At 39.2% G+C, this 14518-nt stretch overlaps 1 pseudogene; it reads left to right on the top strand.

Annotated features, from left to right (window-relative positions):
• Positions 1 to 12761: 12761 nt before the first annotated feature.
• Positions 12762 to 14272, top strand: LOC127448154 (uncharacterized; annotated as a pseudogene).
• The last annotated feature ends 246 nt before the right edge of the window (positions 14273 to 14518 follow it).

Genomic DNA, 14518 nt, shown 5'->3' with positions numbered 1-14518 from the left:
AAACTAAATTATGTGCTTCATTACACTTAGACCCTCATCTCCTATAAAATCATGTTACAGAGAGGGTATATAATAGGCAAAGACAAAGTAAATGTGGAACAGAGCACTGCAGAAATAAAAAGCGTTTAGGCCTTTGTCACTGAACGTCCTCTTTGTGAGCTGGGACATCATGATTTTGTCATACTCCTCTCTGGATTTTTAGTTTTATTATTATATACTTGACAACAAAAGCATATCTGTGGAACACCTTATGTGGCCTTTCAGCAAAAGAGACTTTATGGGAAGGTAAGAGGGAAAGAGATTCATGCACAAAGCACATTTCTGTGCAGAGATGTGCTGAGAGAATGCACACAAAAAGAACTGAACTGAATTTAAATGTACAATATAAAAAAAAAATACAGTTTGTATGTATGAATTACATGTCTGATGCCGACTTTAAGGTCTCCTAACCATTGTTAATGCATCTAGAGTATATTAATTTTACCAATCATCTGTGTGACCACCACTGAGAAACATCTGGATATAAAGTCATGAATGGGTGTAAAGGGAATATAGACAATAACAAAATGGTACAAAAGCTGCTTGAATTCACTGAAGCAGTTAATTATAATCATGGTGCTTGTGTTGTGCCAAACAGTAACAGATGTGTTCTCTCCCCATCCACCTCCACATCATGAGAGTCTCTCTCTCTCAATTTCAATTTTCAGTTTCAATTTAAAGTACTTTATTGGCATGATTGTGTTTACATAAAATATTGTAAAAGCATTAATACACAGAACAGATAATGACAAGACAAAAAATAATAATAAAACAGTAACAAATAATAATAAAACAGAATTAAAATAAGGTGCCAGGTAATGAAAAAAAAAATGCACTATACAATATAAAATAAGCATTTACTACACACTCTCACTGTGAAATCGTAAGGATTCATACGACTTTTCTAAATTTGGCTAATTCGTATGATATCGTACGACTTTCACTACAGCCAATGACGTCGCTGGACATCGTTTCCATCTAATACTCGACAATTACTTGCTTCTGTCACACACAACAGCTTCCTATCATGTTTACACACTCTACTGATCGGTTAAGGTTAGATAAGGTGTTTGGGTAAGGGCATAATATTAACAAGTATATCCTTAATGCCTCATCCGCGAAATTTGCACTTACTTCCGCATTAGACATCCAGGCATTTGCACGTGATGAATTCATACAAATTCATCAAAACATACGAAATAGCCAACTCATAAAATATGTACAAATTTGATTGAGACTGGGTTGGCATTTAACAAGACAATATGAACATTAAAAAAATATCGTGACTGAAGTACATTGAGGCAGTGATTGGTTTCTGAGGGTGTGCACTTCAAAAATGAATTTGATGCATGATTGTCCTCCCCCAGTAACACCTGCATTTGATCTGTTTCTGCTGAACTGGAAAACTGTGACATGAGGTTTGAAGTATTTGTCTCTCACCTCACAGTGAAGGAGAAAGTGTGTCTCTGTCTCGACCTTACCAGTGTCACAGTAAGCACAGACTCGTTCTTCCTTTGGAAGCCATGTTTGTCTGTGTCTGCCTTTTTCTATGGCCAGACTGTAATCACTGAGCCTGTATTTGGTGAGGATCCGTCTCTGTTTTGGATCTCTTACAGTGTGGAGATATTCTGCCAGATTATACTTTCTGTTTAGGATCCGATAACAATCCAATTTACTTTGGTTTTTACTTTCATTTTCCCAATTGTCCAAATATGAATTTTTGCTTTCTTTTATGATTTGGTTTATTCTGATTTGGTTTTGTTCAACAGTGCTGGTCTGAAACTGGTGTTTGTTAGTTGTTAGTGGGTTTGTGAGTTTCAGAGCCAGCTGACAAAGGGGACTGGTTTTAGGCTTCAACTCTTGGGTTTTAAGGGCTTCATGTTGCAGTGTGTTAGGGGAACTTGAATTTAGGTGTGTCCATAATTTGAGGGATCGTTTTTCAATATGTATAATTATGGGGTATCTGCCTAATTCAGTCCGGCATGCATTAGTAGGCGTTCTTCTCTTAGAATGTTTCTACAGAATTCTGCATGCAGGGATTCTATGGGGTGTTTGTCCCATCTAGAGTAATCTGCCAGACAGAGTGGATCCCAAACCTCACATCGTACAGAGCAATAGGCATAATAATAATATCAAAGATTTTACACCAAATTGTCACAGGAATGTCTATATGGGTAAGTTTGCCCATAATAGCATAGAATGCTCTTCTAGCTTTCTCTTTTAGTGCATTCACTGCCAGACCAAAACCCCCTGAAGCACTGATTTTTATACAGAGGTAGCCATAGTGTAGGGTGTGTTCTATTGCAGTGTTTCCCAGAGTGAATGTGTATTTGTTTTCCTGTAATCTGGCTTTTTTCTGGAAGATCATCATTTTAGTTTTTTTCAAATTGACTATCAGGGCCCAATTCTGACAGTAGTTCTCCAGCAGGTCCAGGTGCTGCTGTGCAGTAGCTGACAGCAGCATCAGATCATCTGCATAGAGAAGAAATTTAACTTCAGAATTTAGAGTCAGATCAGGAGTTGCAGATTGTTCCAGTAGCACTGCTAACTCATTAATGTAAAAGTTTAATAGAGTTGGACTCAAACTGCAGCCCTGTCTCACTCCACGCCCTTGAGTGAAGAATTCTGTTCTTTTATTGCCAATTTTAATTCTGCACCTGTTGTCTGAATACATAGATTTGATAGTGTCGTACATTTTACCCCAATGCCGTATTGTAGAATTTTATAATTCATGCATTAATCACAAAATCATGCATTAATTTTGCCTTTGCTTTTTTGATGAACGTGCTGGTTGACTATCGTGTGTAGTGTATGAATGTGGTCGGTGGTGCGGTGGTCTGGTAAGAACCCAATCTGACTCTTACTCAAGACATTGTGCTTGGTAAGGAAGCTTACATGCTCAAGCTGACACCCCAGACAGGGCCGCAGACCACGGACTTGGTTTGGACGGTGCGGCGGGAGAGATTCGGCGTCAACTGTCGAGTATGTTGGTAATGCTGGCGAAGGTCATAGCGGACTTAGAGGATCTTGCTGTAATATGTCAATAAAGTTGGAAGACCTTGAGAATCGTAATCATCGAAACAATGTCCGAATTGTTGGAATTCCTGAGAATGAAGAAGGCCAAGATATGGTGAAATTCCTAGAAGAGCTCTTCCCGAGTCTGCTCAACATAACAGGCCATAAACTGGAAATTGAGCGAGCTCACAGGGTCCCGGCTCGGAGATCCGCAGAGGGAGACAGGCCCCGATCAATTCTGGCCAAATTTCTGAGATCATCCGATAAAGATCTCGTGTTAGGCAAGGCGAGGAGTGAAGGAAGGCTTTCTTGGAAGAACTACAACATTTTCTTGTTCCCAGACTTTGTGAATTCGACAAGAGAGAAACATGATCGATTCAAGGAATGCAAGAAACTCTTACATCAATGGAAGATCCGTTTCTGGCCAAACTGTGAATAGATACTAAGGATGGCCGTAAAATATTTACATGCCCACAGCAAGCATTGGCCTTCATAAAGTCCATGGAATGAGTAAATCATTGTGTGATTCTCACATTGCAGCAAGTGAGTCTGACTCACTGAACATTCACTTGAATGTCCAAGGAAGCTGGGCGCGGAATTGTTTTGTGGAATAACACTCCTTCAAGAAACTCTTGCATCGACAGAGGGTCACTTTTACACTGAAGCTCCCGACCAGATTTTACACTGAAGCTCCCGACCAAAGTATTTACTTGTCCCCAACAAGCATTGGCCTTCATAAAGTAAAGGGAATGAGTAAGTAATTGTGTGGCACTCGCTTTGCAGCTAAGTGGACCTGACTCACTGAACATTCACTTGACTGTCCGAGGAAAATGGGCATCTTCTTTGTTTCTTTTTGTGCTGGTTCTGCCTAGCGGCTGGAGTTTGTTTTGTGGAATAACACTCCATCGGGACAGTTGTGGATAAATCTACACATTCTTTGTGCTCATACCTCCTATTGGATGGAGTTTGTTTTGTGGAATATTTTTTGCAGGACATTGGAATGACTAGGTCATCTGCTGCACTTATGAAACATAAGTGCAGCAGTTTTTATAATCTCATAAGTTTTTATAATCGTGTTTTTGACACACAATCTATTTTTTCTAATATGTCAAAATGTCAAATGTTAATATGAGTGGATTGTCTCTCTCCATGTGGAACGTGAATGGGTTGGGGCACCCCATAAAATGAAGGAAGGTTATTTCTTTTCTTAAACATAAGAAATATGATATTGTGTTTCTTCAAGAAACGTATCTTTCCCTGCAGGAAGCTGAAAAATTTGGGAAGATATGGGGTGGACATGTTTTCTTTAGTACTGGCTCAAGTAAGAGCAGGGGAGTCATGACACTGATAAGTAAACATCTACATTTCAAATGTCTCAAACAGATTAATGATAAATTAGGAAGAGTCATTATTGTTTTAGCAGAAATTCAGGGGCAAAGGTTGATTTTGGCTAATATTTACGCACCTAACATTGATGATCATGGCTTTTTTATAGATCTGGAAGGGATGTTGCAAGCCGCTGGCACCCCTCATGATATAATATTAGAAGGAGACTTTAATCTTTTGATGGACTCAGTCCTTGACCATAGTGAAGCAAAAGTGTGCAAGCCCCCCAGAGCAACACTGACGCTTCAGAGGATGTGTTAAAATCTTGGTCTTACAGATATTTGGAGACTTTTGAACTTGGTGAGGTAATTAAGGCCTTGCCTACAGGCAAGTCTCCAGGGCCAGATGGCTTTGCTGCTGAATTTTTTAGATTTTATGCTACAGAATTGGCTTCACTTTTCCTAGAAGTTTATACGGAATCATTAAAGAATGGAAAGCTTCCGCCAACCATGACACAAGCCTGGATCAGTCTGATACTTAAAAAGGACAAAGATCCAAGTGAGAGTAAGAGTTACCATCCAATTTCCTTGATCCAGCTAGACGTTAAAATGTTTAAAAAAATTCTGGCTAACCGATTAAGTAAAGTTATGACATCTCTTATACATACAGATCAGGTGGGATTTATTCGGTGCTGCAGCTCTTCTGATAACATTAGGCATTTCATCAATATCATGTGGTCAGTAGCGAATGATCAGACTCCAGTCGATGCCATCTCACTTGACACCGAAATGGCGTTTGATATGGTAGAATGGGATTATCTTTTTAAGATTTAGGAAATATAAAAATACTTTTATTGGATGGATTAACTTACTTTATAGACACCCGGTAGCAGTGGTACAAACAAATGGATTAATTTCAGATTATTTTACTCTGGACAGGGGCATCCGACAGGGTTGCCCTCTTTCCCCATTATTGTTCTGTCTTGCCCTGGAACCATTAGCAGCCGTGATAAGAAAGGAGGATGATTTTCCAGGGGAGGTGGCAGGAGGTATGGCGCATAAGCTTTTGCTTTACGTTGATGATATTTTATTATTCGCCTCCGACCCCACTAGATCTATGCCTTGCCTCCACAGAATTATTCATTCCTTTTCTAAGTTCTCAAGATACAGAGTCAATTGGTCTAAATCCGAAGCATTAGCTCTGACAGGGTACTGCCCAGTAACGGCTTTTCAGCTGGGCGCCTTTCAGTGGTACAAACAGGGCATTAAGTATTTGGGTATTTTATTCCCAGCAAATTTGTCTGATTTAGTTAGAGTAAATTTTGACCCCTTAATAAAAAGGTTTTCGAGCGATGTGGGCAGGTGGGCTTCATTACACTTATCGATGACTGGGAAGGTTAATGTTATTAAAATGAATTGTTTTCCAAAATTTAACTAGCTGTTACAATCTCTCCCTGTAGATGTCCCCCTCTCTTATTTCAAGCAGTTTGATAGCATAGTGAAGTCCTTCATTTGGAATGGTATGCATCCCAGATTACATTTCAATAAATTGCATAGGCCGATTGACAAAGGTGGGCTAGGCCTACCCAAGATTTTGTTTTATTATTATGCATTCAGTCTCAGACATTTGGCTCATTGGTCTCTTCCTCCTGAGAGAGCCCTTCCCTGGTTTTGTATTGAAGAGGAAGTTCTTGCCCCTATTTCACCATTGCAAAGCCCTTCTATCAAACTAACCGGAGAAGTTAAGTTACACCCCATTGTCTCGCATTTGCACTCGGTGTGGACAAAAGTGTCCAGATTGTTTAATTCTGACATTTCTTTAAATGTTGCTTCGAGCATATGGCTTAACCCCAAATTATGTATTAATAAGTCCCCTTTTTGCTGGTCAGAGTGGATCGTGGAGGGGGGTTACTACACTCGGTGACCTATATGAGAGTGGAGTGTTGAGATCCTTTGAAAATTTGGTTCAACATTTTGGGATTCCCAAATCTCAGTTCTATAAGTATTTACAGCTGCGCAGTACAGTACTATTTTTGGGAATGGCATACACCCCCTAAAGTGGCAGATACTTTGGGAGTGGTGATTACTGCTTTTGGAAAAGGTCATGACTCATGAGGCATCAGTGTATTACTCCCTGCTAATTCAGAGTCTGGGGGACGGAATTTCAACTTCTCTTAAGAGATTATGGGAGAAAGATTTAAACTTGGTATTGGAGGAGGGGACGTAATAGTGAGGGTTTAATATTGATTCTGTTTGATAGATGAATCAACAAAATAAAAAAAATAGCCTTTCCATAATTCTCCGTATTGTATGGCAATTTCATGGCTGTATTGTTTATTCAGACTGCTATTCTCTCTCTCTCTCTCTCTCTCTCTCTCTCTCTCTCTCTCTCTCTCTCAGATATAGGCATATCAGATGAATAAAGGACGGCTTAGAATCAACACAATTATAGGCTCAAGTTCTTGGTCTTCCTGCTCATCAGTTTCAATTGTTTTTACATGTTTCCACACAGAAAGCAGGCATCTTTCTCACAAAAGGGAGAGAGATGGCTTTTTAAAAATGAAAAACATTACTCTTCTCAAACATTTTATCTGAATGTCTTTTTCCCTGCAGATTGTGTTCTAAGTTTTTATATAAATACATACATACATACATACATGCATACATACTGTACATAATAGGTCAGTGAGCATATCCAGCATATACAGAATACATAACAGGCTACATGTAATGAAAGGAAATAGAAGCCTACCCAAAAAGGATATACATGTGAATACACACACACACACACACACACACACATACTGTACATAAAGTTCTTAATACATAGACTACCGGTACTTAAAATGCACATTACCAGTCAATATCAATGCTCATAGTGGAAGACTTAAATAAAAGAAAGAAAATAATTCTGATGGTGCTAGCAGCCCGGTCCAGGTGGGATTTGACCTTTTGTAGCCTGAAGATAACTGCATCATTCTCACCAATGAGAGATGTGAGTGCTGCCGGTGGTTATAGAGGAGGTGTTGGAGAGTGGCAGCTATGTGGGCTGAAGGAGTGAGTTGCTATTAGGGGCTGTAGCTATAGACAACCATGGCTGTGGAGAGGTGGTGATGGGTAATTGAAGCCGTGAGAGAGGTGAGTGGTTGTGGAGAAATGCGTGGTGAGTCAGAAGAAGGCTTGTGCTGAATCCATTACTTCTCCAGGTTCCTTCTGTAAGATTCTTAGCTCTCTCTCTCTCTTAAGTTGAATTCCCTTTGAACAAACTTTACTGTCCTATCACAGTTCCTAAGGCTTAATTGAAGTTTAAATCAACAGTCACACTATAGCAGTTAGTCAGATCTGCGTTGAAGGTGCTTGCTTATGAATATGCAAAAGGTACATGAAAGCAAGTGTGCCTATGTTCCAGTGCCATTCAAATGCTTTGAATGATCCTGTAGCTCACGCAGCAGGTGCTTTTGTAACCCAATTAGAGGACAAGACAAGTGACCCTTGAATCATCCATTAATGAATAATGTATGATGAGTTTCAGACAAAATTCTCTAGATAGTAAAAGCCATCATGCTATACTGACCCAAAAATAACCCAGTCACATTTTACATTAGTGGTCATACTACAGTGCAATTGCAAACTTACGTACATACGGAGCAATACTAATGAACAAAATGTAATTATTTTGTGGAACTGCTTATAATTACACTTAATAACTGTTGTTCATATTGTAGTTAACTATATTAGCATGACATATAAGATGAACATCATAATTTATAGCATTACAGAATCTCTTTTCAGAATTTATCTAGCCTAATTCTGATGAGTACTAATTTTAAAGTCAGTGCTTTTAAAATCATCACTGACTGCCTTTTCAAGAGAGCGAGAGAGCATCCATTCAGCTCGTTTGCTGTAGTCAGCACCTTTTTGACCTCTTATTGAAGTGAGCAGTAGTTATGGGCTAGAGTTGAAAAAGGTAGAAGAACCTGGTTAACTTGTTCCCTAGCAGCCATAAACCCAGCAGCTGCCTTAAATTTTCCCAAAACATATGCTGAAAAAATTACACCTTATTCTTTGAATATCATGCTTCAGTCCACTTTGATTGGTGGTGAGCCTTTAAGCGTAGTGGTTGTAAGGCTGGCACCAGAATGTCTACAACCAAAAGGTGCCATTTCCAGTATAAGTCAAAGAACTCTGCGAGAATCAACATCATAGAACTCTCTCACAAAAGCCTGAATATCACCACAGTGTGATAAATTGCAAATCACCTTGCTGCCCCCCTTCTCTCTCCCCCTTCTCCCCTTCAACAGCTCTGGACCAACACAAAGACACAAGATTTATATGTAAAAATATAACAAATACCATGAAAACAAAGAATGCAACTGTATGTGTTTGATATCATTTAAGAGGTCTCTGTGCGACTGGTATAGTGGTCTCTTTCCCATGTTGATAAAACTAATGGTAACAAAGTTATAAGGTCTTTGCCAAATACTGCATAATTCTGGAGGTCTATCCCCCTCCTTGACCTACAATTGAAATGATCTCCTTTATGTTAATAAGGTTAAACCCCAGGAAGTCAAGAACCCATTCACCCCCTCATTATTCAAAGGATAATACCATTTGGTACACAATGTTTATTCTGTCTAGATATTTAAGGAAAGTTGGCAGGAAGCTCTGGGGATCTGTAAGCAGATCTGCATGTAGTTTTGTCAGGTATGTTTCTTTGACTTGTCTTTTATTTTTAGTAATGGTTGTTTATTCTGATCATGTGAAATTGGCTTTGATTTGAATTTCTGCAACAATGTTTTATATCCTACCTGACAAATAAATTGTTATTATTTGATTTATTCTGAATTCCTCTGAAATCATTTATATCATTACTGGAGCTTTAATATAGGAGGAAGCCATTTAAAGACTCTCAGTTTGAATTTAAACCACTCAGGACAACCAGGTAGGACAACCACCTAGGACAACCAGGTAGGAGAAAGCCATTTAAAGACCCTCAGTCACTGCTCACCACCCGCCTTAGCAAGTTGTATGTACGTGACTAAGTGGCAATATCGTCTGGTTATGAGACAAGCCAAACCAGACGATATTAGTTAACCCTACAACCACTGATTAAGAACGGAACTGGCTATCCATTTTCTGGAGGTTTACGTAATTTAATAACGGCCGGCGTAAATCTCCAAAGATCGAAAGGACAATGAATAGAAGAGGATTTAGAGTAATCAATAACCTAAAAATGTTAAATTAAAAGAATGATCAGTAATTAATTAGAGCTTAAATATAAATTAGAGGTCAACTTAAAATTGGAGTCAGATTAATATAAAATTGGAGTCAGATAAAGTGAATAACGGAATCAAATGTGTGAATTAACAATAATTGTTTTACTTCAGCGCTCAGAAAAGACAGAACAACGCAGAGACCTTCAAGGGCAATTTATTGAAGTTCCACTCCGGAACGGATAGAAAATTATCCTCTTTTTTACAGTGGTGACCCCGACGTGATCTCCAGCGAGCGAGTGATGTCTTTTCAGCGTGACATTCAGTTCCATTCCACACAGGACAAGAGGTTTGAGCTTCTACTTCTCTGTCTTCAGTTGCTGTTGTAAGTCCATTCTTTTTGCCTTTTAGAAGTGTTGAGGGAAAGCACAGACGCACCCCATATAGACACATTTTGTAGAATGGGTCGGAATACCCACAATTAGACTGGAGACCGAAAAATCCGGTGGGGCTAAAGAATTTAGACAAAACCACATGTGTATCAGGGAAGTGGTAGCGGCAGGATACGAGAAACGAAATCTCTTGCTTTGCAAATTAATGATCTCTTTGTTCGCCCAAGCGATGAGAGATCAAACTTAAACTGGAAATTTTATTCTGGTATTCAAGGGAGGATTGCAATTGGAACTTTCATTCTAAAATCAATGAACACCGTCGCTATTGTTTATTTACTTTGCTGCAACGAACTTGCAACATTTCAAAAGAATGAGCGGGTAGCAACTGTAAACAACTAAAAAGTAGCGATTGAGATATAAACACTGCATGTCAATGTGTTTGCATATGAAAAGCAAGGCTGGGAAAAACAGAGTGATGTGATAAAAAAATAAATAGCAACAAAAGAAATGTCACTAATTTATAAATCAGTAAAGAGTACTATAACACCTATTTTTTACATTTGCAACTATGCTAAACACTGTTGTTATCATAGAACACACGTGATGATAGTTGTTTGTGATACTGCATGTACACATAAGATAATGCAGTTTATTTCTGAAAACACTTGACTGTTTCTGCTGTAAGTGTTACAAGAAACACTTAGGTTAGAGGTTGTAAATGCTTTGGGCATTCTAGAATTTTCGTCTTGTGTAAAGTTGAAATAACTGTAATCACGCTTCTCTTGAAATTATTCATCAGTTTCAAGCTGAATGTGTGACTATGTCGGATATGTTTATCTCTGATATGGCACACTGTGCTATTTACCATATAGCTGTAGTTAAACCATACAGAGTACAAAATTCCATGTGACTACCAGTAGTTTTACACAATTACCAAACTCTCAGTAGTTTTACACAGTTAGCATTAACCTTCAGTAACTTTAAAAAGACTGAAGAACTTCATTAAGCCTTTAAAATTCAAGAATACTCTTTGCGCCTTGCATCACCCCTGACTTTGCCCAGCCCCCTCTTCATATTCAAATAGATTCACATGAGAATACACCTAGTGACATCTTAACTCAAGAAAATGAGAAAATTGCTTTCAGTTTCATATTGTAATCACAAAAGCTCTGCAGCTTGAGCAGAAATTTGACCCATTTAAATATGCGCCTGCAGTCATTGGGTGTTTACAGCAGCATGTCCAAAGGCTTTCAGCCTGACCTATGCATACAATGCACGTGCTTACAGACCTTGAAGAATCCTTACAGTTGGATTTCATTGGTCCACTCCCCAGTGCCAAAGGGGGATATCGTTATTGCTTAGTGATCATTGATAAATTCTCAAAGTGGGTGGAAGCAATTACCACCCGCAATAACACTGCAAACACCGTGGCATGGGTGATGGCCAACCAAATCATTCTGCTTTGGGGTGCGCCCGTCCAAATCGAGTCTGACCAGGGAACCCATTTCACTGGGCAAATTATGAAAAACATGTGTAAAATGCTAAATATCAGGAAGAAATTTCACAACCCTGACAGACCACAGAGATCATAGATGATCAAATGTGTGAATATCACCCTTAAAAAATGTTAAGCAGACAACACATCACCAAAAAGAGGTGAACTGATTCTTCGACCACAGAGCTGTGTTGAGAACAAAAAAAATAAAATAAATAAAGCTATGGGCATCAGCTCATTTGAGCTAATGTAAGGAAGGGAATTGCTCACAACAGCAGACTCTGCAGGCTCAACTGCAAGAACAGCTTAAGGTGCTACACACTTCAAACTGCACTAAAATATCAGCAGTAATTCAGATCTCACCAAAGATGCTCAGTCTAATTTGATCTCTGAAACTAAATTTGCATTAGACATTGTAATGGTACATGTTTTTGTAAAGCAAAATGCATCTTCCCCCTGATGGCACAAGCCATACAGTATGAGACTAAAGCTGTCTGTAACAGTTTGGCTGTGACCATCAGAGGAAAATAAAGAAAGTACCACATGTCTAAATGCAAATTAATTAAAGGTTCAACATTAACTGTTTTCTCTCTGTGGTTGTTCCCATTTCAGGTTGCAATCTCGTGAGGGACAGATGCCAAAAGGTGTCCGGACCCACCTGCATCAAGCTGGGTCAACGGGTATTGCTCACACACACATTAGGATGCGGCAGATGGGTATGGAAATATATAAAGGGGCCATACACCTCTCAAATTCTTATTACACCCAAAGAAATAGTTACATGGCCTCCCGGAGTAGCACCGGAAAACAAAATTGCACACCACAAATCTGTTGTAAATTAGGTTCCACCCATCCCGCATACATAAAACATATTAACACACACACCACCATGGTCATCCCAGCACAATATCACTGCCTGGCATCAATTAAAATTATGTCCAGGGGCTAAAGAAGGTGGGCTGCGCACTTTATATGAAAAAAACAATGACGGCATAGACCCTAAAATCTGCTTTTTTGTTAACAATTTGGAACCTGCCACATATAGGTGCACTCACACAGAAACACTAAACACCACACACATAAATTACACAGAATATAAATTCAATTTAACATTATACAAACCCTATGACAATAAACCAAAAACCTTCATCTGGACTAGCCGAAAGGAAGGAATTTATTGTGTAGAAAAATGTAAAGCTAGTGAGAACAATTTCACTAGCCCACAAAACTGTTCATGGACTGCCAATCACTGTTTTAATTTAACCACCTGTGGGTATAGTAAACCAAAGCAATGCCCAAAGCTATACCCAATTCCTCCTGGTGGACTTATCAAAGGGAACATTAATAAGACTTTGTTTCATGATGTAAATTTGGTGATGACTCATGTAACTTACAACATATCCAATATTCTATCTGCCTATACAAAACATTGTAATGATTATGATGACAAAACATATGCATGGCTACAGTCACGAATCGATGATTTAATTTCTGATTACAAAGACAGACTTGCTGTCAAAATACCATACACCCGTTCCAAACGAGATCTGCTTGGAAATACTGCAGGCCTCTTCGGTTCAGTCAGTTCTATTGTCAACACCTTCAAAATAACTAAACAATCTCAATTTTCAACATGGATGGCAGACCAGGTGGCCACTGATTTCCAACATATCACCAATAGCAATGAAAATATAATCAAAGCGGTTAGTTCTGAAGCGCAGGCGCTTCTGTTGGTCAGCCACGCATTGTTCAATCCGACCCATACCATCGAACGTGATTTAGCCTGCAGATCATATGCACAAGATTTATTTACTGCTGCTAGACAAGAAATTTTAGACCTCCGTCTCCACAAGACACCTAGACATGTTCTAAATGATCTAATAGAAATCTTAGATTTGAACAGATGGCATGCTTCAGACAAAATGAAAAATATCAATTATTCTGAGTTATTAACCACCACTATGATGTATACTGGAAATGAATGCATTGGATGTCTTGGGTTTTTTGCCACCTTTCCTTTAATCCATCCAGACCAAGTATTTCCAAATTCCACTACCATACGCTCTATTGGTGTAGTAGTGAATGATCAGAACATCAAATGGGACCACCTTACTGGGTACATGACCTTGAGGGGTACTGAGACCTTATTTACCAGTCGCACTTGCTGTCATGAAACTCATAACTATGTTGTTTGTACATGTACCACCTTACAACCTTTTTCTCATAATGACACTAAACTCATAAATGTTCAGTCGCTGCATGGTCATTCTGATTCCATTCAGGTATCTCATACACAATGGTGTGTAGTCAGTGAAATGAATTCCTTCACCTACGGGGGATTGTCCTGCTCTGCCAATCACTCTTTTTGTCTAGAAGTAAAAGATGACTTTTCCTTGGGACAGATAAACATTCTGGGGAGAGTACCACTGGACGCATGGTTCGCCATGGTGGGATGACACCTTCTATGAGCAAAGCACCCAAGCTGTGGCCGACACAATGGAACTGGCACAAAGAATCATCCAACAAACTGAGTACCACCTTGCTCAAGCACAGGTGGAGGCTAACCTAGCCCAAAAGACTGCAAAAATCCTGTCCACCCGCTCTGCACAATACACCTACACTTGGTGGGACTGGATAATCTGTGGATGCATGGTGGGCTGTGCTCTAATCTTTACTTTTACTCTGACCCAGTGCTGTTACTTCCGGTACCTCATCCGATCCATGAGAAGGTCAACTGAAGTTGCTCTGGCTCTTAGCACATTACAACTACACACACTTCAGCAACTGAGATAAAAAAAATAAAAAAAGACACAGTGACCCCACATGGACTCTTCTGGAATTGTCCCCGGGGATCATACAGTGTTTGATAGAACTAACACATGTGCTCTCTGTGCTTCAGCAGGGACTCTAACTGTTCACACAATTTTAAGCATTTCCACCTGTTTTTCTTTTCTCATTCTGGGAAGCCCAGAAATTCCTTCTGCTCAGCTGCACCAATTTGATCTGGAGATTTTTTATAAACTTTAAGGTTTGTTTGAG

This window comes from Myxocyprinus asiaticus, chromosome 1 (genome assembly GCF_019703515.2).
Source record: "Myxocyprinus asiaticus isolate MX2 ecotype Aquarium Trade chromosome 1, UBuf_Myxa_2, whole genome shotgun sequence".
In the NCBI taxonomy this organism is placed as follows: Eukaryota; Metazoa; Chordata; class Actinopteri; order Cypriniformes; family Catostomidae; genus Myxocyprinus; species Myxocyprinus asiaticus.
Note: the sequence above shows the minus strand (reverse complement) of the source record. Positions and strands in the feature narration are given on the sequence as shown.